Below are 21821 nucleotides of genomic sequence, written 5' to 3'. Positions count from 1 at the left end.
TATGTTGAGTGTCCAAGTCTATACTAAGTGTCCAATGTTCTAATGTTCTCTATATGTGGATATGTTTATGTGGTATTTAATGACAGTTTATTTAAACATACTTACAGAATTTGACAAAAATATCTGTATTGTTTCCTTATTCCTCCAGAAAGGGGCATGATGAGGGCAAAGAAAAACTGTTTTGCTGCCTAGAAGGAGAGAATTGAACTGAGATTTTTAAAAAGTATTTGCTGTTATATGAAATTGATTATGTCCTTAAGCAACATAAAATGATCACTCTTATTTGAACTCAGGATTTCAATTTATTTTGGCTTTTGGAACTTGCCTGAAACAGGGTAGTCTAAGGTAATAACTGAATGGGAGATTATTTTTTGAGAGTTAAGTTTTGTTTTTTTTTTTTTGGTGACTAGCTAGTTCAGAATGCAGGGTATGTGAAGAGGGAAGCTGATGATGCATCTTTCAGGGAATGGTCAAGCTTTCTAAGCACTTCGTGGGGTCATTTGAGAGGAATATTTTTAAATTCTGGGGTAATTTTCTGCTGTGATGAAGCAAATCTTATAATAGCTACTTAAGAGCCTCTTGTGGTACTGGAGTGTTAGGATGTTTTTCATCTTGGTTTAAAAACCACTCGAAATCAATTTTAGGTAATTAATGTATTAGATCTATTTCAGAGAGCAAAATGGGATAGCTTATAATATTAAATTTGGGGACTTTTCATTTAGTTTCCAGGATTCTCTTTGAATCCTGTGTGGATGTTGCCTGAGGATGGAGTAACTCTTGCAAAGTGTGCAGGTTAAAATGTTGACTTTTCTGTTACCATATAGGTCAACCTAACATTTTAAAAGTTGGAGATCAGTGCTAATTATGTGTTTTTGACAACCCTGACTTTAAGGACATTTTGGAAGAAAGGGGAGTAATTAAGTGTTTGTTGGAGTGCTAGTGTTCTAAGGGACCCCTGTTCAAATGAGAGATACGTAAGAAATTATAGTCCTTGGCCTGAAAAGCTTGTCAGTTGTTGAGACAGGTTATAGGTCAAAATGTGAAAACAATATCATGATGACTGCAAGATTATAAATGCAAACAGAAGTGCTTCGTTCAGAGGGACAAGAAATGAAGGGATGAGGTAGAGGGCTGGAGAGAGAAGACTTCTGTAGAGGTGTGTTTTAAGACAGGTGTTAAAGGAGGCAGTAACTTGAATTGACAGAGAAGCATAGAGGATTCTAGATGGAAGGAATGGACAGACGCACAGAGGTAGTGATTTTTGTATTTATAAAGCAGGTTAGTAAATCTGAATGAAAGGGGCCTAAATAGGAAAATAAGAGGAGATGGAATTTGAGAAACGTGTTAACTGATGGAGGGCAAAGGGGGCCTGTAAGAGTTTGGTTGAGATTCAAGAGAGATTGGTATTTACTGTAGGTTGCTGAACGAAATATTTGAAGACGATCTGGGCAGCTGAGTTGATGGGTTAGTAACAAAACATCAGAGCCATTTTAGGGAGTAGTAGGGTATGTCATGAAGAATGAGAGAATATAAAGTGTGAAAATGAGATGAAAGCACATTTGCGAGACAGCGTGAATGAAGAACTGGCAGGGCTTTGGATTGGATTGAAGGGGAATATTTGGGAAGGAGTCAGGAGTTAAAAATAAATTCTGATGTTACTGGTCTGGAAGATTTGACCACCAAGTTATATTGTTGATTGTAATGGGAAAGTTGAGAAAGTGCTGAGATGAGAGGGTAGTTGAGTTCACTTTTTAAAAATTTAATATACAATAGGTTTTCTTGAAATTCAGAGGCAGCAGTTGGTTACTGGCAATGATATTTAACTTTACAGTCTTGAACTCTTTCTAATTTTTCTGAACCCAAAACTGTCAGATTTATTTTCAGGAGTAGTAAACTAAAGGTTTTTATTTATATGCATTCCATTTAAAGTCCTAAAAAAGAAAATAATTTTTTATGTAGATTCAAAAACCTCACACTTGAAACTTAGTTATAATAACCTGATGGTAATTTATTTGAAAACAATGAAAATATTTTTTGGGCTAAACCGTGACATAAAAATTTTAGATATTTTATACAGCCTTTAATTTAATCTTCGGTACATGCTTAAAACTAGTTTTTCATAAATAATGGTTATTCTTAAGTAAACCTTGCGTTTAAAATAATGGTAATATGCAGACTCCAGCAGAAATTAAAAGTTGATTTTATAACAAGTATTTTTTGCCTTTTTTTGTTGAGCTAAGTTTAAAACAGTATATTTGAATTTTTTTTTTTTGGCTGCGTTGGGTCTTCGTTGCTGCACGTGGGCTCTCTCTAGTTGCGGTGCACGGGCTTTTCATTGCGGAGGCTTCTCTTGTTACAGAGCTCGGGCTCTAGGTGCTCGGGCTTCAGTAGTTCTGGCGTGTGGGCTCAGTAGTTGTGGCTCGTGGGCTCTAGAGCACAGGCTCAGTAGTTGTGGTGCACGGGCTTAGTTGCTCCGCAGCATGGCGGATCTTCCCAGACCAGGGCTCGAACCCGTGTCCCCTGCATTGGCAAGCGGATTCTTAACCACTGTGCCACCAGGGAGGTCCCTGAATTTTTTTTTTTTTTTTTTTTACTCGCTATGGTGAACCGATTTTTTTTTGTCCTCGTCCATATTCAAGTGTCATTAAATAAATGTAAATAGTTATGAAGTTCTTCTGTAGAATCACATGATATTTTACTCAAAATAGAGAAAGTAAGGGACTGTCTATGGTGACTTTCGGTTAAAATATTAGTAATAAATCTTTTTGATAAACTATTAGTGAAAATTTAGCTAGTTGTCTAGCTAAGGAGAAGTTATTTCCTCATATAAAACTTTTTTAGATCAATTTTTTTTTAGTGAAGTGAATAATTAATAGTAGTTGCATATTACTGTGCAGTATTTAGTTGTATGGTGACTAAAACCAAAGAGCAGGTGGCAACTTAGAGTTTTTCTATTCCAGAGGGAATTTAATCTCTTTGTGACACATAAAAATCAGGTTATTAGCATGTAACCAATTTCTAGATTATCCATTGTGGAAGAGAGCTCATGTGTGAAACTGAAAACTAGACTTTTATTTTCATTGTTTTCATTCCTTTCCCAACCAGCCCTTTCCAGAGTTGTTAAAAAAACTAGACCTTCATATAAAAATTGCATGCTCTCTTGTTACGTGCACCTCTAGAATGCTAATTGTGAAGTGACTTTAAGGCACAGGTACTAAGAAAAAACTTCAAGGGAACCCAGAGGTTCACAAATCAATTTATGACTGGTTGGGAATTGCATTTAGAAAATGAGGCGACATCTTCTCATTTCACTTGCATAGTTCAGCTGAAAATCAGTATATACTTGTATCCTGTGCTGTCTGCCCCTTGTTTTGGACTTAGGTTGCTGGTGTGAGATACTGTTTTGGAGAAACAGCAAGGCTGGGGAAGCCAGAGTTTCTTAAGTGTCAGCAGCAGATTCTGAGACCAAGGGAGCTCTGTTTTTGTGTGTGCATTATGTGTAGAGAAGGCTGTGAAACGTGCATGTGCTGCAGTTCCATACATTTAATAACTCTCATGGGATTGTGGGACAGGGGTGGGATTGGGCAGGCTGTGGGATTGTGGTGTCTCTTGTGATGCTCCACCCTGCAATAGGAGAATGGAGGGGCAGAGCATGTGGGTGTGATGGGATTATATGCTGGTACTAACAGAACTAACCTGATTTCCCAGATATTGTTCTACTAAGAACATAATCACCGTGAGTAAATGAATTTATTGGAATGTTTAGCATCATTTTCTAGCCTATTTTTGGGGGGGAGGGGTTGGAGGGGATAGTATGGAAAGGGAACCTTGCATGATTGCAAGGATAGACGCATTTTCATGGTTCACTGGTTTTAAAGTAGAGGTTGCAATCTTTGCTTCTATCTTGGGTTGTACAAATCATTCTTGGTTATATAAATTGTCTTTGACCTTGGTTGAGTGCGATATAGAAATGTATATTTATATGAAGACCTGTGTGAATAAAACAGCAAGGAAAAACTGACAGAGTTAAAGGAGAACAATTTGTTTTCCCAAGTTTCCTACCATTAAATTGATAAAATAAAGGGATATTTATTCTATTCTATTTATTATTGAGTTTTTATTCTAGTTTTTTAAAAAATGAGTTAATATTTAGCACGTGATGGACATTCAGTAAATTATTTCAGTTTATGCTCATGTCTGTAATATACTTGGTCTGAAACAAGATACAAAGACACAACTTTGTAGATTTGGATTCTTAGTTTATGATCTCCTTTCTCACTTTTGCTTATGTTTTGGGGAGAAAAGTGTACTTTCAAAGCGTGTGCAAGTTGAAATTCTGTAAATGATTGAATCTTATATTTTTGTATTGAATAGTTTTCTTAGAAGCATTTTAGTGTGATCATATTGAGGCAATGATGTTTTGGTTATTTTGAAACTAATTTTGCCAAACCAGGTTTTCCTTTTGTCTCCAGGATACCATGGCCAACAATGGCATGAATATGAACCTTTAACGTGTTCCTTTATTAACATAGTTTGGAGTTGTTAATTTCTTGATTGTCCTTTCAGATCAATTTAATGAAAAGTAAACATTCCTGACGAACGAGGCACTATTTTCCTAGAAACTTGTATTTTTAAAATTTTAAACATTTTTTTGGCTGCACCGCGCGGCTTGTGGGATCTGAGTTCCCGGACCAGGGATTGAACCTGGGCCACGGTAGTGAAAGCCCGGAATCCTAACCACTAGGCCACTAGCAAACTCCCATAGAAACTTGTGTTTTAGATGGTGGTATAATTTAAATGAACTCTTACAGTCCTAGGATTGAATGAGCATGCCCTAATGCCAAAGAGATGGTAGGTAGGCAGGCAAAAATACTGGTAACATTGGTGCAAAGCAGTAACATTAATACTCCATTTTTTCATTACCATTAATTGTATCATGTTGAATTCCTTGGCTTAGGAAGCCAAAAATAAGTAGGTTGCTTTAATAGAAAGGGGCTGTGAATAATAACGTGATTGACTTGTGATATGTCTATTGAATGTTTATTAAATGCTAATAAGCAATCTGCTAAATTCTTTACATGCAACAGCTCATTTTAATCATTACAACTCTACAAAGTAGCTAATACTATTATCCCCACCTTATAGATAGGTAAATGACATTTAGAGAAGTGAAGCCACTTGTCCAAGATTACCTGACTAGAAGATTGCTCTGCTAGAATTCAAATACAGGCATTCTGATTCTAGAGCTCTTGCTCTTTATTGTATATTTTATAGAGAATGGATTGCTGTTGCCTTAACGCTTGGATTCCAGAGATAAGCTAAAGTGCCTTTTCTTTTAGGATAGTCTTTCATTGATAATTTAGCAGTGACTGTGTAAGACTTTCATGATTGGTACCGCTTTTGAAATTAGTTTCAGGCATGCCTGTTAGCAAATATAGTATTTAATTACTTACAGTTATATTGGAAAAAATTCTCAATTCTTTTAAGATTTCAGGGAAAACTTGTTAAGACAAACATTGAAAATGAAAATGTTAGAGCTTATGATGGCACAAAAAGAAAAATAAGTAGTATATGGTATTTTTTGGTTTAATGTTCAGTTGGAGCACTGGTTTTTATTGAAAAGTACTGATTGATCGTAAGTAAATCTGGTGTATTTATATTTCCAGGTAATATTAGAATGTGATTCTACAAATTAGCCATTATTATTTTTTTTTTTTTTGGCGGTATGCGGGCCTCTCACTGTTGCGGCCTCTCCCGTTGCGGAGCACAGGCTCCGGACGCGCAGGCTCAGCGGCCATGGCTCACGGGCCCAGCCGCTCCGTGGCATGTGGGATTTTCCCAGACCGGTTCGTGTCCCCTGCATCAGCAGACGGACTCTCAACCACTGCGCCACCAGGGAAGCCCCAAATTAGCCATTATTAAGAATTATTTCTCTCCATCCCTTCCTATAGGTTGTGAAGTATTTTAAGTGTTCTCCTCTTTATTTTAATATTTGACAGCAAACTTCATGAAATTTTATTATATGTACACAACCAATTAGTCAAGTATCTATCGGACACTTGTTATATCTGGAACTGTGAGCCTTCAGGTTGTTGTTGTACTTGTTGTTAAAGAATTAACAGCTATGCATCAATGTGCATTTGGGTTATTTGGAACATCACCTTTTTGGAATTCGTTGGTATTTGACAATCAGGAAGTGAACCAAAAATCCCCACACAAATGGTGCATACTCTTTCCTCATAGGTTATTTTTTGGCTTTTATTTAGAGTTCTTTTTTTATTCTTTAACACATAGTTCTAAGTCGTTCACTTGTCTTTTTTTTTTTTTTTTTTAAACTGCAAATTAGAAGGGAGTGAATTACACTGATATTAAGCATTACACCTTCTAAAAAGTATAGACAGACAGTTCAGGAAAACAAGCATATTGCGATTACTTAGTGTAGCCTCACACAACCCCAGGGGAAATCACTCTCATAATTGTTCAAAATTTTGGTCTAGGGAAGGTTAAATTATACTAACTTCACTCTCTCAAAAGGACAGGAGTCAGGAAGGTCTCTTCTGGGTAGCTGGGATTCTCAACTTCTCACTGCATTAAACAGTCTCTAATTTCTTGGTTACCTGAAGTGATGAGGAAGAGAACTGGGTCATCTCTGCCTGGTTGACCAATTCCAGTTGGCTTTCAGTGATAACGGATGAAGGTACTAAAGTCTTCAGTATGCTAGCCCAGAGTATCGTTTCCAGCTCTTTCTTCCATTGCCCATCTATGTATATTACTCAGCAACAGCATTTTATCTGATTTAAGATTTGTTGTCTTATTTTTTCTTCTGTGGTATATATGGAGGTGCTGTTTGGATTTTGACATGCCCATACCTTTGTGGAATGCTTAGAAGGCACTGCATGGAATCATTTAAGCTTATGAATTATGATTAGCTGTTAGAGAGTCACTTTACCAGATACACTTATGGCCTCTATAATGAGAATTGAAAAGGTGGGTATCTTAATTGTGGACCTGAAGAAAAAGGACAATCATGACAACGTACTTTTTTTTCTCTTTTGGAGGTCTAAGAAATTTTTAGGGGCTTAATTGACTAATATAAGTGAGAAGATGTTTCAGATTTCTTTCTAAGGAAGGCTAACCTATCTTTTAAAAATGTGACTCCCTCTACTTCCCCTTATTCCGTAAAATCAGTTAATTCTTTTAAATTGATTAACCACTTTCTTCATGATCTGTGTGGAAGTTATTGAGTTGAGTCGAGTTGCTAATCCTAGACTTTTGAATTCATAAAGGCAGCACCTGGAGAATTGGAGTGCTGGAGTTATGCCTGGCATCAGACTGACGGTATTGTAGGTGCATTTGCTGTCTTACTGGAATTTCAGAGCTTTCGCACTTTACACATTATTTAAACTCTGAAGGGAAGAGGGAAGCTTTGAGTTGGTAGGGTTTCAATAATAATAATAAATTATATGTATATATGTGTATCATATTTACGTAATGTATAGTAACAATCACAATAATAATATAAATTGGATGCTGTATGATAGACAATTCCATGTTTGTCTTATTTACATATTTTGCTTTTAAAAATGGAATTTATTCACATGATTCAAAATTTAAAAGTACTCAGTGATGTCTTCCTCCTCCTCCTGCTCTGTAACTACCAGTCCTCTTTCCTGGAGACAGTCAGCATTCCAATTTCTTAAGTATCCTTCCATAGATATTCTGAATCTTTACAGGTTATTTCTGCTATGAAATAACATTTTGTGTATGCAGACCTGAATTAACACTGGCTTTAGCATAAGAGTGTTAGAATTAAAACAAAATTTAAATCAGTTATTCTAGAAAATTGCTATTGTTTTTCATCCTAGTAGATTACTAAACCCTTATTTTTTGAACATGAGTTGGATGGGGAGTAAATACAAAGATGAGAGAGTGCTTCTCTTGGTAATAAGAGGTAAAATGATAACAGGCATAACCGATGAACGCTTAGTGGCACATTTAAAATATTTGCCACTCTTTGTGTATTTGAGAAATGATCTATAAGGTCAAGTAGATATTATGTGTGTTCTTGCTCGAAATAGCTGTTTATTTCATTGTAAAGAAAAAGATAAAAGATAATTGATATTTTCCTTTAACTTTGCATTTTTTGAACATCTTAGATGAGAAAACCTGTTCTCTTGAGAGATCAGAGGCGCAGAGTGCGTCAATGTCAATGAAGCCTGTGCCTTTTACCTCTTTAAGAGCGCATGGTTTCATTCTGCTCCTAAACCAAGCATCCCTTCGTCTTAAAAAATTAAAAAAAAATTTTTTTATTAAGTAATACACTATCGTATGATTTAAAGAAATCAAATAGTGCAGAAAGCCTTAATATCGAAGCGTAACTCCTCTCCCTCATTTCTGTTTCTCAGAGGCAACCTTAACTATGACAGCTATTTCCTCTAGTAGTTTTATCATAATTTTAATTAGTGTACTATTTGTCTATGTCTTAAAATTATTTTTAGATATTATTTATTGCCATCACCATCTCCCTTTTACTATCTTACTAATGCAATTATACCACCATTTTTAGTTAAATAATTATTTATTTAAATTATTATTCAGATGATCAGTACTCAATATCTAGACATTAAGGTGAATGGTGTACAATGATTACATTTCCTTTTAAAAACTGCATTATTGAGATATAATTCACATACCGTAAAATTCATTAATTTAAGGTGTACAGTTCAGTGGTTTCCAGTACTCACAGAGTGATGCAACCATCACCACAATCTAATTTTAGAACATTTTTAATCACCCCAAAAAGAAACCCTGTATCCATTAGTAGTCATTCCTCATATTTCCCTTCCTTCCAGCTCCAGGCAACCACTAATCTACTCTCTGTCTCTATGGATTTGCCTATGCTTGACATTTCATATAAATGAAATCATAAAATATGTGGCCTTTTGTGACTGGCTTCTTTTACTTCATATAATGTCTTCTAGGTTCATCTATGTTGTAGCATTTATCAGTACTTCATTACTTTTTATTGCTGAATAATATTCCATTGTATGGAAATGCCACCATTTGTTTACCCGTTCATCAGTCAGTGGACATTTGGATAGTTTCTACTTTTTGGCTATTATGAATTATGCTGATATGAACATTTGTGAACAAGTTTTTGTGTGGACATGTATTTTCAGATCTTTTGGGTGTATACTTAGGAGTGGAATTGCTAGGTCATATGGTAACTGTTTAATATTTTAAAGAATTACCAAACTGTTTCTGAAGTGGCAATCACATTTCCTCTGCTTTCAACTTTTTTTTACACTTTTTTGTTGCCGTTTTCTTTTTCTTGCACAGCTTGCAATGATCACAGTCTTCATTTTTTTCCCCTCAAATTTTATTAAGCATTCTCTGGATTCTGCCCTACCCTCCATTCTTTTCCTGGAGTGCTGTCCTATTGGGATCTGGCCTGGTTGTTCTCCAGGCCTCTGCTGTACAGCTGTCATCCTCTAACTTCTTTCACTGCTCTTTAGGGTCCACTGTCCTATTTCTTGGATCCCATCTCTTTGCATCCCTGAGTAGTTCTTATCTAACATAGTCTCATGACATCAGCTAGCAGTGCCTGGAGTATTAACTGTTTGGTAAATGTATCTGGAAAAGTTTTTAGTTGGTTGTTTTTTCCACATTTGCTCCAAAAGGGTAGTTAAGAAGCTGACACACTTTTTTGGCAGGTGTCTCACCTTTTTAGTATCTAGACACTGAGGCAAGATGTTTGGAAGGTTACTTAGTATCATTGTGATCAAGTGATTACCATGCCAATCTGAAGCAAGTACAGAAATCTGAACAATATAAATGTTAAGTAGTTGTTTAAACCAGACCTATTCAATAGAAATATAATGGAAGCCACAAATGTGAGTCACATATGTAATTTAAAATTTTCTAGGAGCCACATTAAAAAGAGTAAAAAGACAGGTGAACTTAATCTTAAGAATATATTTTATTTAAAGCAGTGTATCCAAAATATTATGTCAACATGTAATGAATATAAAATTTACTAATGATAAATTTTGCCACCTTTTTTGAGTACTGAGTCTTCACAACCTAGTGGGTATTTCACTCTTAATAGCACATACTAATTTGTAGTAGCCACATTTTAAGCGCTTAATAGCCACATGTTGAGCAGTACAGGTTTAGAATTTTCCAGAATTACGTTACTGTGTAATATTGTTGTTAATCTGCCTAATCATATATATATATATATATAATATATATATATGTATTCTAAAGGAACAGATAAGGTGTATGTAGTTTAAAAACGCTTCATTGATTTGTCTCTTTGTTTTTAGTCATGTCTTAAGTTTATTTTGAAATTTACACCACATTAAAGGAGGTTGAGAGATTTATGTTCTTCAGAAAGGTCCTTGGTGTAGGAGGTAATGATTTTTTCCCCATATTTTAGCACACTTCAAAAGTATATTAAAATTCTTATTGGTATACTTGTTAGATGTTGTTATTGCCATGATTGTCTTGGTCCCAATGAGATCTTATTAGTCTAAATATTATTTGTCATACATTCTCTCCCCTTGCTGTTTCAAAGACCCACCCAGCTTTCAGAGTCTCATATGCCACCTCAACTACTTAGTCTTCCTGGCCCTTTACTCCAAGGCATGAAAGGCACTTGCATGTAACTCCTATAGCACAGTTACTCTTCTTATGTGCTGCCTTGTATTCTAGTTAACTTGTTTTGTCTCTTTCTAGGTGATTATAAATTCGAATATGGCAAAAATGGTATTTTACTCACCTTTATGTTTCCTGCAGTGTGGAGCACAGTGCTTTCTATAGTGGGTTACTTAATACATATTTGAGTTGAAAGCAATTTATCATGGTAGTTACATGTATACTATACATGATAGTATTAGAGTTTCCAGGTCATCAAACTGTCACTGATGTTTCTAAAAACATTTAAGTTTTGATACAAGAAATTAATTTATAAAGTTAAACCTGGGTTTTTGTTTAAACACAAAGGAACAATAGTAGGGAAAGGAAAGAGACACAGAGATATAGACACTTGTGTTATACTGTTATACTGTGTGCTTAGCACAGAGGGGTGTGAACTCTGGATGGATAGCTGAATGAAAGAACTCAGGTGCTAGGTTGCACTGGTTGGTAAGCACAATACCTTTGAAACATTGAGCCTGTCCAGCTAGTACAATACCCCCAAGCCTTCCAGGAGTTTATTTGGAGAGGGTGAGGGTAGAAGAGAGATTTAGAATAATGAAAAGTGATAAATCAGTTTCCTTATTTTTACCAGGTAGCTTATTCTGCAAGAGACAAAATAAACAGACTATTTAAATATGAACAGGCCCTTTCACCATGGATGTACTTAGACATATAATTGTATTGTGGGGATTTATGAAAACTTTAATTTTTACAGGGCCTTTTTTTGTGTCTCTTGGGTAGTGTTTGTTTGTCTGATATACTAGTGTATATTCGTATATCAATTCAAGAGCTTTCCCAGAGAAAGTAAGAAATATTAATAAGCAATAAGGGTTCTCTTCACTAAATAATCCACCTTCTTAAATAGCTATAAAATTTGGCCGTCTGTATTGGGTTTTGAGAAATCATGATGTCAGGATAATAATTTGGTTTTTACTGATCAACATTGTATCTGCTTCTTTAACTAATTGTATACATTGTGAGATGTTTGGCTGACCTAGGGCATGATTCTTAGAAGAGATTTATTTTCTCTGTAAGTAGCAAATGCTTGCTGTGCCATTGAAAATGAAACCTAAGAGGAGTTACTAAATGACAAAGCATAATTCTATTTAAATTCAGTTGAACATCAGGGATAACCTTTATTGAGAGAGTTTTGAGACTTTACAGTATATATTTACCTCCTGTCAATTTATAGAAAGTTAAAGAATGGCTGTGCACTTTCAAAGGATAGAGGAAATGTTCTAGTATTTTATTTCTGCTATAGTGGAGAATGAGTACTTAGTAAGAAACAAAGGATCTGTGTGTCATGACTTCTAACGTAGGAGCAAGTGGGCCAGTTCCTGGGATCCTTAGAAAAGAAAGATCCCCAGAGGCAGAAGATTCTCTGACTCCACTGTCTTGTATATGGCATCAATATAAATTGTACAGCTTGTCAACTATCATTATTAATTTAAGAATAAAACATTGTTTAAAAATGTAGCTTTACTTTATGTCCCAATTAACAACAACAACATATTTTTTTTTCATATATATACCTGGGAAAGCCTATGTACTTTCTAAAGTTTAGGGAAGAGGTAAGAAATGCTGCTGTTGACCATAGGAGTGAGGGTTGGGGAAAAAGTTAATTAGAAAAAAGATTGTGGTTATTATGATGAGTATTGAGTTTCCCTAGATGCTATGATGGTAGTCCATACCTTAGAACTAGAATAATTCAGATGTAGCTACTGTTTCAGTGTTTACTGTGTGCCAAGGACTGATATTTCATATAACTTTCATAATGCTTTGAGGCAATATTCTCCCCATTTAAAGGATAATGGAGTTAAAAATATTTTAATTGATATATTCAGGATCTCACAACTAGAAGGGAATAAGCCCAGCATGTTGAACTCAGGCCGCCAGACTTTAAATAAAAGACAAAAGTTTTTTCAGTACTTAATATGTCATTGCACTGTACTAAGCAATTTATTTCTATCTTATTTAATACAATTTACAAGTGAGGAAACTGAGTCTTAGAGAGCCTTACACAGCCAGAAAATTTTGTAGGCATACTTCAAATTTGTTCTTTTAACTGCTGCACTATGTAACCTTTATAATTTGGAAAGAAAATAGGAAGATTCTGGGAAGTTGGTTGAACTAAGGTTTCTTAGGGTAGGGCTTTGGAACTTTTACTTTTTATTAATGTTGCTTACCAAGAAGAAAGTAAATTGTCAGCCATATACAAGTAAAGTTAAATTGTTTTATCCTTTTGAAGTAAAAATTTTAAGAGCAAATACCTTGCTTTAAAATTAATGCAGCCTGTCTATGAAATGGTGGCTATAAGAAATGGATAACAAATATAGTTGAAATCCATATTGCAAAGTCAGTTATGAGCCAGATCCCATTATCATTGAGGAAATTGAGGCTTAGAGAGGTTGGGTAACTTTTGCCAAGGTTTCAGAACCAGCAGATGGCAGAGCTTGGATTCCAACCAAGGTAATTTAATCTAGAGCTCTTTTCTTAACTACTTTACTGTCCTAAGAGAATGTGAATGATGTGCAAAAATGGAGCCTTGCTACCTCTGGTAACTTGAAGACACTGATTTTGAGTTTGACACATCATAGCTTGACTCAAGGCAAGCGTTAGACTTCACCCACCTGCTTCCATCCTTATTGTTTCCTGAGGCCACTAGTCTCAATAATTTTTAAAAAATTAATTAATTAACTTATTTATTTGGCTGCATCAGGTCTTAGTTGTGGCATGTGGGATCTAGTTCCCTGACCAGGGATTGAACCCAGGCCCCCTGCATTGGGAGGGTGGAGTCTTAGCCACTGGACCACCTAGGAAGTCCCTCAATAATTTTTGTTGTTGCTTTGCATTTTTGTTGCACATGAAGATCCTCTGTATCTAGTTGTTGCTTAATAAATGTTGAATGTTGAAAAATAAATCAGAAATTTAAAGCAGTGAATCTTGAGCATAGAGACCAGCTTTTAATACATCAGATCATAATCATGTTTTTCTCTCTAAGTAGTATTTTTGTAGCTTTTGAGGGTATTTAAATATTAATTTAAAAGGTTGATTTATAGTTTTCATGACTTGGAGTAAATTTTCTGTGCTTCTGAGGAACTTTTCTTAGTTGATAAGTGTTTTAAGTGTCAGATTATAATAAAATCCTGTGATGATACAAAATTCAGAGCATAATTCTCTTTTTCTCTACAGGTGAGGCCAGATACACATTATGTTTGTAGTGATTTAGTTTATTTTATGTCCTACAGTTTTGGTAAATGAAAACTGATATGTGAACTTTTTATTCCCTGTCTCCTCTACTCTGTAACTGGAAGACTAGTGGAAAAATACTGTTTTCTGTTAACATTGCAGTAACAAGCCCTGTTAGATTTTTCAGACCACACTTATAAGAGGACATCTGGGTTTTAATGTATAATAGTTTATAAATGGAGTATTCATATATCCACAAGGCACTTACTTGCCAGCTCAGCTATCCAGAATGCAGGCAGGAACTAGATAGTGGATAAAAATGAACACTGAGAGCCAAAAGAGCTATCATCTGAAGCAAAGTGTCATTTTGTTTTTTAACCTATGTAAAATCCTTTGGTCAGCATTTCCTACACTAGTTACTTTAAGCAGTGTTATGCTGTAATAATATTCTGTGGCTAAAGAAGTTTAGGAAATGCTGCTTTATAGGATCCCTCTAAGGGTTGGTGTTCGTTGGATCACACTTTGGTGTCCTTGCCTTAGGTATCTGGGTCTTGCTTTTATTTTAGAAGAGAAGGGAGGGGAACCAACGTTTAAAGAGCATTACTGTACAGGACCTAGGTGATACCTCCATTTTACAGACAAGGAACCTGAGGCCCTTCTGGAGGATAAAGAACACAAAACTAGCAACAGGGCAAAACTGGGAATGGATCCCTAATCTCTCTGATTCCTAAATCTTTGCTCTTTTGACTTTATTGTGCTACTTATGTAATTGTAATGAACTGCCCATTTGGGTTTTACACTTTAGAAACAGCAATTTAGCAATAATACTAGGAAAGAGATTAAGCTGCCCTACTTAGGGAAGAAGGAAAGGATAAATTTACTTACCTGACACATGGCCTGTGTCCTTTGCTTTGCATGGATGGATTCCATGCTCCAGAGGGGAAGGTTTCAGAGAATACTGTGTAAATTAAAGTGCTTTTAGAGTGAGATTTGATAGTATGTTTTGTTATGTATAGCTTTATGTCCATTTTTGACATTATAAGGCCAGAACCCCCTCTTTGATCAGGTATAGTGGGCCTAGACAAGTTACAAACTTTTTATAGCTTCATTTTCCTCATCTGGACGTGGTGATAATAATAGCTACTTTTCTGGGTGATTGTGATGCTTAAAGGAGGTAATTATGCATGTAAGGTGTCTGGCACAGAGTAACCTTAGCTGCTGTTATTATTAGTAGTAATAAAAGTAATTAAGGCTTAGGTGTAGATTGTTACCTCTCTGTTTCCTGTTTTTTTGTTTTGTTTTGTTTCTTAATGGGCATGTGTAGGGTGGTCATAAGGAAAGCCTCCAAATCTTTTTTTAAACTTACTTGAGGAAAAATCATCACCATTTGCCTTACTAAATTACAGCCATAGCTCATCTTACTGTGCTTCGCTTTATTGCACTTTGCAGATACCACATTTTTTACAGACTGAAGGTTTGTGGCAACCCTGTGTTGTCAGATGATGGTTAGCATTTTTAGCAATAAAGTATGTTTTAGTTAAGGTGTATACATTTTTTTTTGTAGATATAATGCTATTGCATGCTTAGTAGACTACAGTGTAGTGTAAACATAAGTTTTATGTGTGCTGGGAAACCAGAAAACTTGTGTGGCTCACTGTATTGTGATACTCACTTTATTGTGATGGTCTGGAACCGAACCTGCAATATCTCCGAGGTATGCCTAGAATGAAAGTCCTATCTTGGGTATATTTTATAGGGCATTAAGAAAGTTACGGTTGCTGTTAGGCATCTGGCACTTTTTCAGTGAGTACTATTTGTAATCAGCAGATGTTGGCCTAGTGCCCATAAAGTTCTTGTTTGTTTTTAATGTGAGATGTGTATTTTGAGTAGATCTAATGTCTGTGTAGTCAATTTTTTTTTTTTTTTTTTTTTTTTTGCGGTACACGGGCCTCTCACCGCTGTGGCCTCTTCCGTTGTGGAGCACAGGCTCCGGACACGCATGCTCAGCAGCCATGGCTCATGAGCCCAGCTGCTTCGCGGCATGTGGGATCCTCCCGGACCGGGACACGAACCTGAGTCCCCTGCATCGGCAGGCGGACTCTCAACCACTGCGCCACCAGGGAAGCCCGTGTGTAGTCAATATTTTTAAAAAATTTTAATTTATTTTTGGCTGCATTGGGTCTTCGTTGCATGCGGGCTTTTCTCTAGTTGCGGTGAGCGGGGGCTACTTTTTGTTGCGGTGTGTGGGCTTCTCATTGTCATGGCTTCTCTTGTTGTGCAGCACAGGCTCTAGGCGCCTGGGCTTCAGTAGTTGTGGCACACGGGCTCAGTAGTTGTGGCTCTTGGGCTCTAGAGCACAGGCTCAGTAGCTGTGGCACACGGGCTTAGTTGCTCCGCGGCATGTGGGATCTTCCTGGACCAGGGCTCGAACCCGTGTCTCTTGCATTGGCAGGCAGATTCTTAACCACTGCGCCACCAGGGAAGTCCCTAGTCAGTCTTTTTATACTGCATATTTTTCTCCTGAAAACTGTTTTCAGGCTAGTGTATGCAGTGACAGTTTGGTTTGTATTTGACCATTAGTTATTAAATGTTTAACTATGGTGGGCAAACCAGATTACTATGGAATGTGAAGATTTTTTTCTCCCAACTTGGATGTCTATAGTCTTGCTCAGTAGAGTTAAATAGTCTGAGGTGCCCTCTGAAAATTTGGAAAGCATGTTTAGAGCCTTTCAAAACCAGTTAATAAGACTATTAACTGTGGATTGAGTTAAGCAGAGTATGGTATTTTTCTTCCTTCAGTTTTTATGCCTCTTCAGTTCTGAGGAAGTGGGGGAGAGAGCCACCCCACCACACCCCAAAAAATTTTTTTTCTTTTCCTAAATTTTTATTTCCTGCTTTGAAATAGCCAAGATCTTTGGGGGCTCTAAGAACACCAGTTTTCACAGCTTGAGGCAGAGTGATTTTCATGGGAAACCTTTTCTTATAAAATAAAGTACTCTTTGTCCTTGTCAGGACATTTTTAAAGGAACAGCTAGTAGCAGCACCTCACTACCTTGTCACTAACTAGGGTGAAGGAAGAGAAGAATGAGTCACAGTTTCATTCTTTCTCCTATTCTGCTTCTCTTCTCCTTTTCCCTTTCCACTTAGCTCTTTATTGGCACTGAAAAAGTTTGCCAACCCTGATCTAGATCACTCTATCTGATGGTGGTGATATTTTTTTATTCCTTCTGTTTTATTTGCTGGAGCTCTTCTATAAAAAAGAACTTCTTTACTTCAATCAATTGTATGATTATTCTGAGGAACAGTAGAATAAATGCCTGATTCTTTTCCTAGTATTTGATAGAGGTGGCCAGTGAGGTTTTTGTTTGTTTGTTTTGTTTTCTTTAAGAATCAATATGAACCCCAGGTTTTGGATATGTTTGTTATAATCCATTGTGTTTATTCTTTTTAATTCTCAAATTGCCTCATCGTTAGCTAGTGGGAGCCCCTTCATGTTGGCTCCTGTATTCCTCGAGAAAACCTCAATAATCTTTGGTAACCCTGTTTTCCAGTATAAAAAGATGTTCCAGGCTCATCTTGTACATCACCTGTCTCAGATCTAGAACCAGTTATTTCTCTAAGGGGTTTTGATTCCTCTTAGTGTAAGATTATGTTTAAAGACCATCATATGAGTCTTTGTTGCTATGGTTGTGTTGTTTGTAGGCCCTTTTATTGGACAGAGCTAGGGGGTGTGGTGTGTGTATGTGTGTGATTTTTTTTTTTTCTGGTAAAATAAGCAATGTAAAATTGACCATTTCTATTTTAAACTATACAATTCAGTGACATTAAGTACATTCACAGTATTGTTTATTGATCACCACTGTCTAGTTCCTGAACTTTTTCATACTCCAAAAGGAAACCCTGTATTCATTAAGTGATCACTCTGCATTCCTACCTCTCCCCAGACCCTGGCACTAATCTGCTTTCTGACTATGGATTTGCTTGTTCTGGACGGTTCATAAGTAGAATCATACAACATGTGGTCTTTGTGTCTGGCCTCTTTCACTCAGCATAGGTGTTTTCAAGGTTCATCCATGTTGTAGCATGTATCAGTACTTCATTCTTTCTTATGGCTGAATAACATTCCATTGTATGGATATACCACATTTTGTTTATTCAGTTGATGGATGTTTGGGTTGTTTCCAGATTTTGGCTATTGTGAATAGTGCTGGGGTAAATGTGTACAAATTTTTTTTGAACACTTGTCAGTTTTCTTGGGTGTTTACTGAGGAGCTGCCAGTTTTCCACAGTGGGTGCCTCATTTTATATTTCCACCAGCAGTGTATGAGGGTTCTAATTTTTCCACATCTTCTTTTACACTTGTTATTTTCCATGTTTTGATAATGGCCATCCTAGTTGGTATGAAGTGGTATCTCATTGTGATTTTGATTTGCATTTCCCTAATGACTAATGATGTTGAGCATCTTTTGATGGGCTTGTTGGCCATATGTATATCTTCTTTGGAGAAATGTCTATTCAACTCCTTTTCCCATTTTTTCTTTTTGTTGTTGGGTTGTAAGGCTTCCTTGTATATTCTGGATACTAGACCCTTACCAGATACATGATTTGAAAATACATTCTGCCGTTATGTGGGTAATCTTTTCACTCTCTTGACAGTGTACTTAGATGCACAGAAGTTTTAAATTTTGATGAAGTTGAATGTACCTGCTTCTTTCCTTCTCGTGCTTTTGGTGTCATATCTGAAAAAGTATTCCCAAATCCAAAATCATGAAGATTTACCCATGTGTTTTCTTCTAAGGATTTTATATTTTATTTCTTATATTTAGGTCCCTGAACCATTTTTGAGTTAATTTTTATATATGGTGTGAAGTAAGGGTCCAGTTGTCCAAGTTCGATGTGTTGAAGAGCCTGTTCTTTTCCCGTTGAAGTGTCTTGGCACCCTTGTTGATTATCAGTTGACTATATAGATGCATGGGTTTATTTGTGGGCTCTCAGTTCTGTTCCACTGATCTGTATTTCTGTCTTTATGTCAGTACTACACTGTCTTGATTACTCTAGCTTTGTGGTAAGTTTTGATACTGGGAAGTTTAGGTAGTCTAACTTAGTTTTTTTTTTTTTTGCGGTACGCGGGCCTCTCACTGTTGTGGCCTCTCCCGTTGCGGAGCACAGGCTCTGGACGTGCAGGCTCAGCGGCCACGGCTCACGGGCCCAGCCGCTCCACGGCATGTGGGATCTTCCCGGACCGGGGCACGAACCCGAGTCCCGTGCATCAGCAGGCGGACTCTCAACCACTGCACCACCAGGGAAGCCCTAACTTAGTTTTTTAAAAAGATTATTTTGGCTATTCAGAATCCTTTTCGATTTCATTTGAATTTTAGAATCTTCTGTAGATTGCTTTGGGTAGTATTGATATTTTAATATTAAGTCTTCTGATCTATGAACATGGCATGTCTTTCCATTTATTTAAGTATTCTTTAAGTAACTTTTGTAGTTTTCAAGTCTTGTACCTCCGTGGTTAATTTACTCATAAGTGGTATTTTATGCTATTAAATTGAAATTTTTAATGCTGTTGTAAACTGAACTGTTTCTTAATATTCTTTTCAGAGTGTTCATTTGCTTAGTGTATAAAAATATGCATGATTTTTGTGTTGATCTTATATTCTGCAACTTTGCTTAGTCTGTTGTATGATTATTTAAATGCGAAAATACACCAACAACACTGTAAAGTAGCTATACTCCAATAAAAATTTTAAAAATAAATAAATAAAAATTTTTAAAAGTAAAAAAAAAGAAAAGAAACTACACCATGAGTTCATACTAATATTTCTAAGTCTGATTTTGTTTCCAGTTTAAGGGTTTAGGATTATAAGATTTTCCCTTTAACTTTTTTAAGATTTATATTTATAGCTCTTCTTTTACGCTGAACGTCTTGGAGAGTAATGAATTACTTGCCATGTTACTTATATATACATATGTGTATTAGTGTTATTATTTTGAGCTTATTTTAGAAAATGGTTGCTGAAAACAATTGCCAGTTCTGCCACCACTGGGGTGGCTTCGTTATTCTCACAGTGGCGGAGTCCTCGGTCACTTCTCTGCACTATGTCAGGTGGCCTCCTGAAGGTGCTGTGCAGCGACTCCTACGTCAAGCTGAGCCAGTACTGGGACCAGCACTTCTGGGTCTCATTACTTTAGAAAGTTCCACATCATAACCATCATGAATTTCAAGCATCCTGCAAGATTCAAACAGTGAACGGATTCAACTTTTGCTGTTATTTATCTCTGCAGTCTAAAGCCTATAGCTTCATTTAGGTAGTAGTAAGATACTGTCTTGTAGGATTTCTACAGTGTTTCCTGAGTGGGTGACAATGAACAGGAAAAATTACTGAAGATAAGCTGTACATTGTATGTTGGAAATCTTTCCTCTTACATAACTGAAGAACAAATCTATGAACTCTTAAGCAGAAGTGGTGACATAAAGAAAATCATCATGGGCCTGGATAAAAATAAAGAAAACAGGGTTCTGCTTTGTGGAATACTATTCAAGACCAGATGCAGAAAATGCCACGCGGTACATAAATGGAACTTGTCCAGATGACCGGATCATTCGCACAGACTGGGGCGCAGGCTTTAAGGAGGGCAGGCAGTATGGCCGTGGGTGTTCTGGGGGCCAGGTACGAGATGAGTATCGTCAGGACTACGATGCTGGGAGAGGAGGCTATGGAAAACTGGCCCAAAACCAGTGAGTGGTGAGAGCCCCATCATGAAAAACTCACTCCTTTGGCCTGTTGAATTTGACTTGCGTTACCCAAGGTCAGCGAACCTGCCCATTTTTACCAAGCTTTAATCAATGACTCTACTGAGCTGGAAGCCTCTTCATGGTTTTCCACTTAAAAATTATTAAAGGACATAATCCAAAAGAATGCCTTTAATTCTATAGTCTTAGCATCTTGGTCGTGTGTCAGATTACCAGAATGATTTCAGTTGCCAGGTCAAAAATTGTGTTCCTTAGCAACAGACGTATAATGTTGATCTATCAGCGAAAACACACTTCTTTTAGGAAGATTGGAAAAAAAATTTTTAAGTGTTTACCATATTTTCATCTAAGTAGGTTCATGGTCTACCTTGGGGCCTGGAATTACTATTTAAAAAATTTTAAGTTTGCATGAGATAAAGTTTAATAAGTGGAGTTTTGCTATGTAATATAGCTTTACTCTAAATTAGGAATAGATGTTTGATAACTGAATTTTTTTCTGTGTTGAATTTTAACCTCTAAAGGCAAACTTAAGAGTCAAGGGAACTTCCTAAATAGTTGGTAAGCCTTAGACAGTCGCAGGGAACACCACCTCTTATGTGCTTTACATATAAGGAAATTAGGTCAGGACTTGAAAGGGTATTTTTACTAAACACATTTTTCAAAATATGTGTTTTAGCTAACGCTAAAAAAACCTAGGGTCAGTGTTACAGGGAACCTCAACTTCTGTTAGGGCAAGGGGGACGCTGTCGGTAGGAAATGGGCAGGAAATATCAGGAGATGTGAGTTAAACCAGTGCCTTGACATGATGAAGGTTGCTGTGAGAGCCAGCAGATCTATTTTTTTCATTTCCAAACTGATCTTGGGAATTGAGTGGTTTTTTTTTTTTAATGAGCTTAAAGATCAAGAGAATACTTAACAAAAACAAAATCAGAAATGCTTCCCTCGGGAAATGTTTTGGCTCATTCTCATACTGAAGTCTGTCTCGTTTTTTCCCTAACTGTGCTGAGTTTCAGAGCCTGGGTAGTGAGCTGGTGGTCTCTACAGAGAAGGGAGTCTGGAGGATTTATTTTGCATTTGTAAGGCAAGAGAGAATTTCTCTAATATTATGTGAACTATTGCTCATTTTAAACTGGTAGTCTAGTATAATTTTCCCTGACGTAAGTGATATTTTTTC

General features: G+C 36.5%; 1 protein-coding gene and 1 pseudogene across 6 annotated transcripts in view; both read left to right on the top strand.

Annotated features, from left to right (window-relative positions):
- GSK3B (glycogen synthase kinase 3 beta) overlaps positions 1-21821 on the top strand; it is a 201585-nt gene that overhangs the window by 2266 nt on the left and 177498 nt on the right. The window lies entirely within an intron of this gene.
- LOC111168365 (nuclear cap-binding protein subunit 2-like) overlaps positions 1-21821 on the top strand; it is a 23031-nt pseudogene extending 1210 nt beyond the window's left edge. The window contains exons 2-3 of the transcript XR_016392998.1: positions 149-20070; positions 20228-21821. The product of XR_016392998.1 is annotated as a nuclear cap-binding protein subunit 2-like (transcript). The remainder of the gene's footprint in view (positions 1-148; positions 20071-20227) is intronic.

Source organism: Delphinapterus leucas, chromosome 4 (genome assembly GCF_059928025.1).
Source record: "Delphinapterus leucas isolate spDelLeu-1000000601 "Yukka" chromosome 4, BTC_Dleu_Yukka2, whole genome shotgun sequence".
Lineage (NCBI taxonomy): Eukaryota > Metazoa > Chordata > Mammalia > Artiodactyla > Monodontidae > Delphinapterus > Delphinapterus leucas.
Note: the sequence above shows the minus strand (reverse complement) of the source record. Positions and strands in the feature narration are given on the sequence as shown.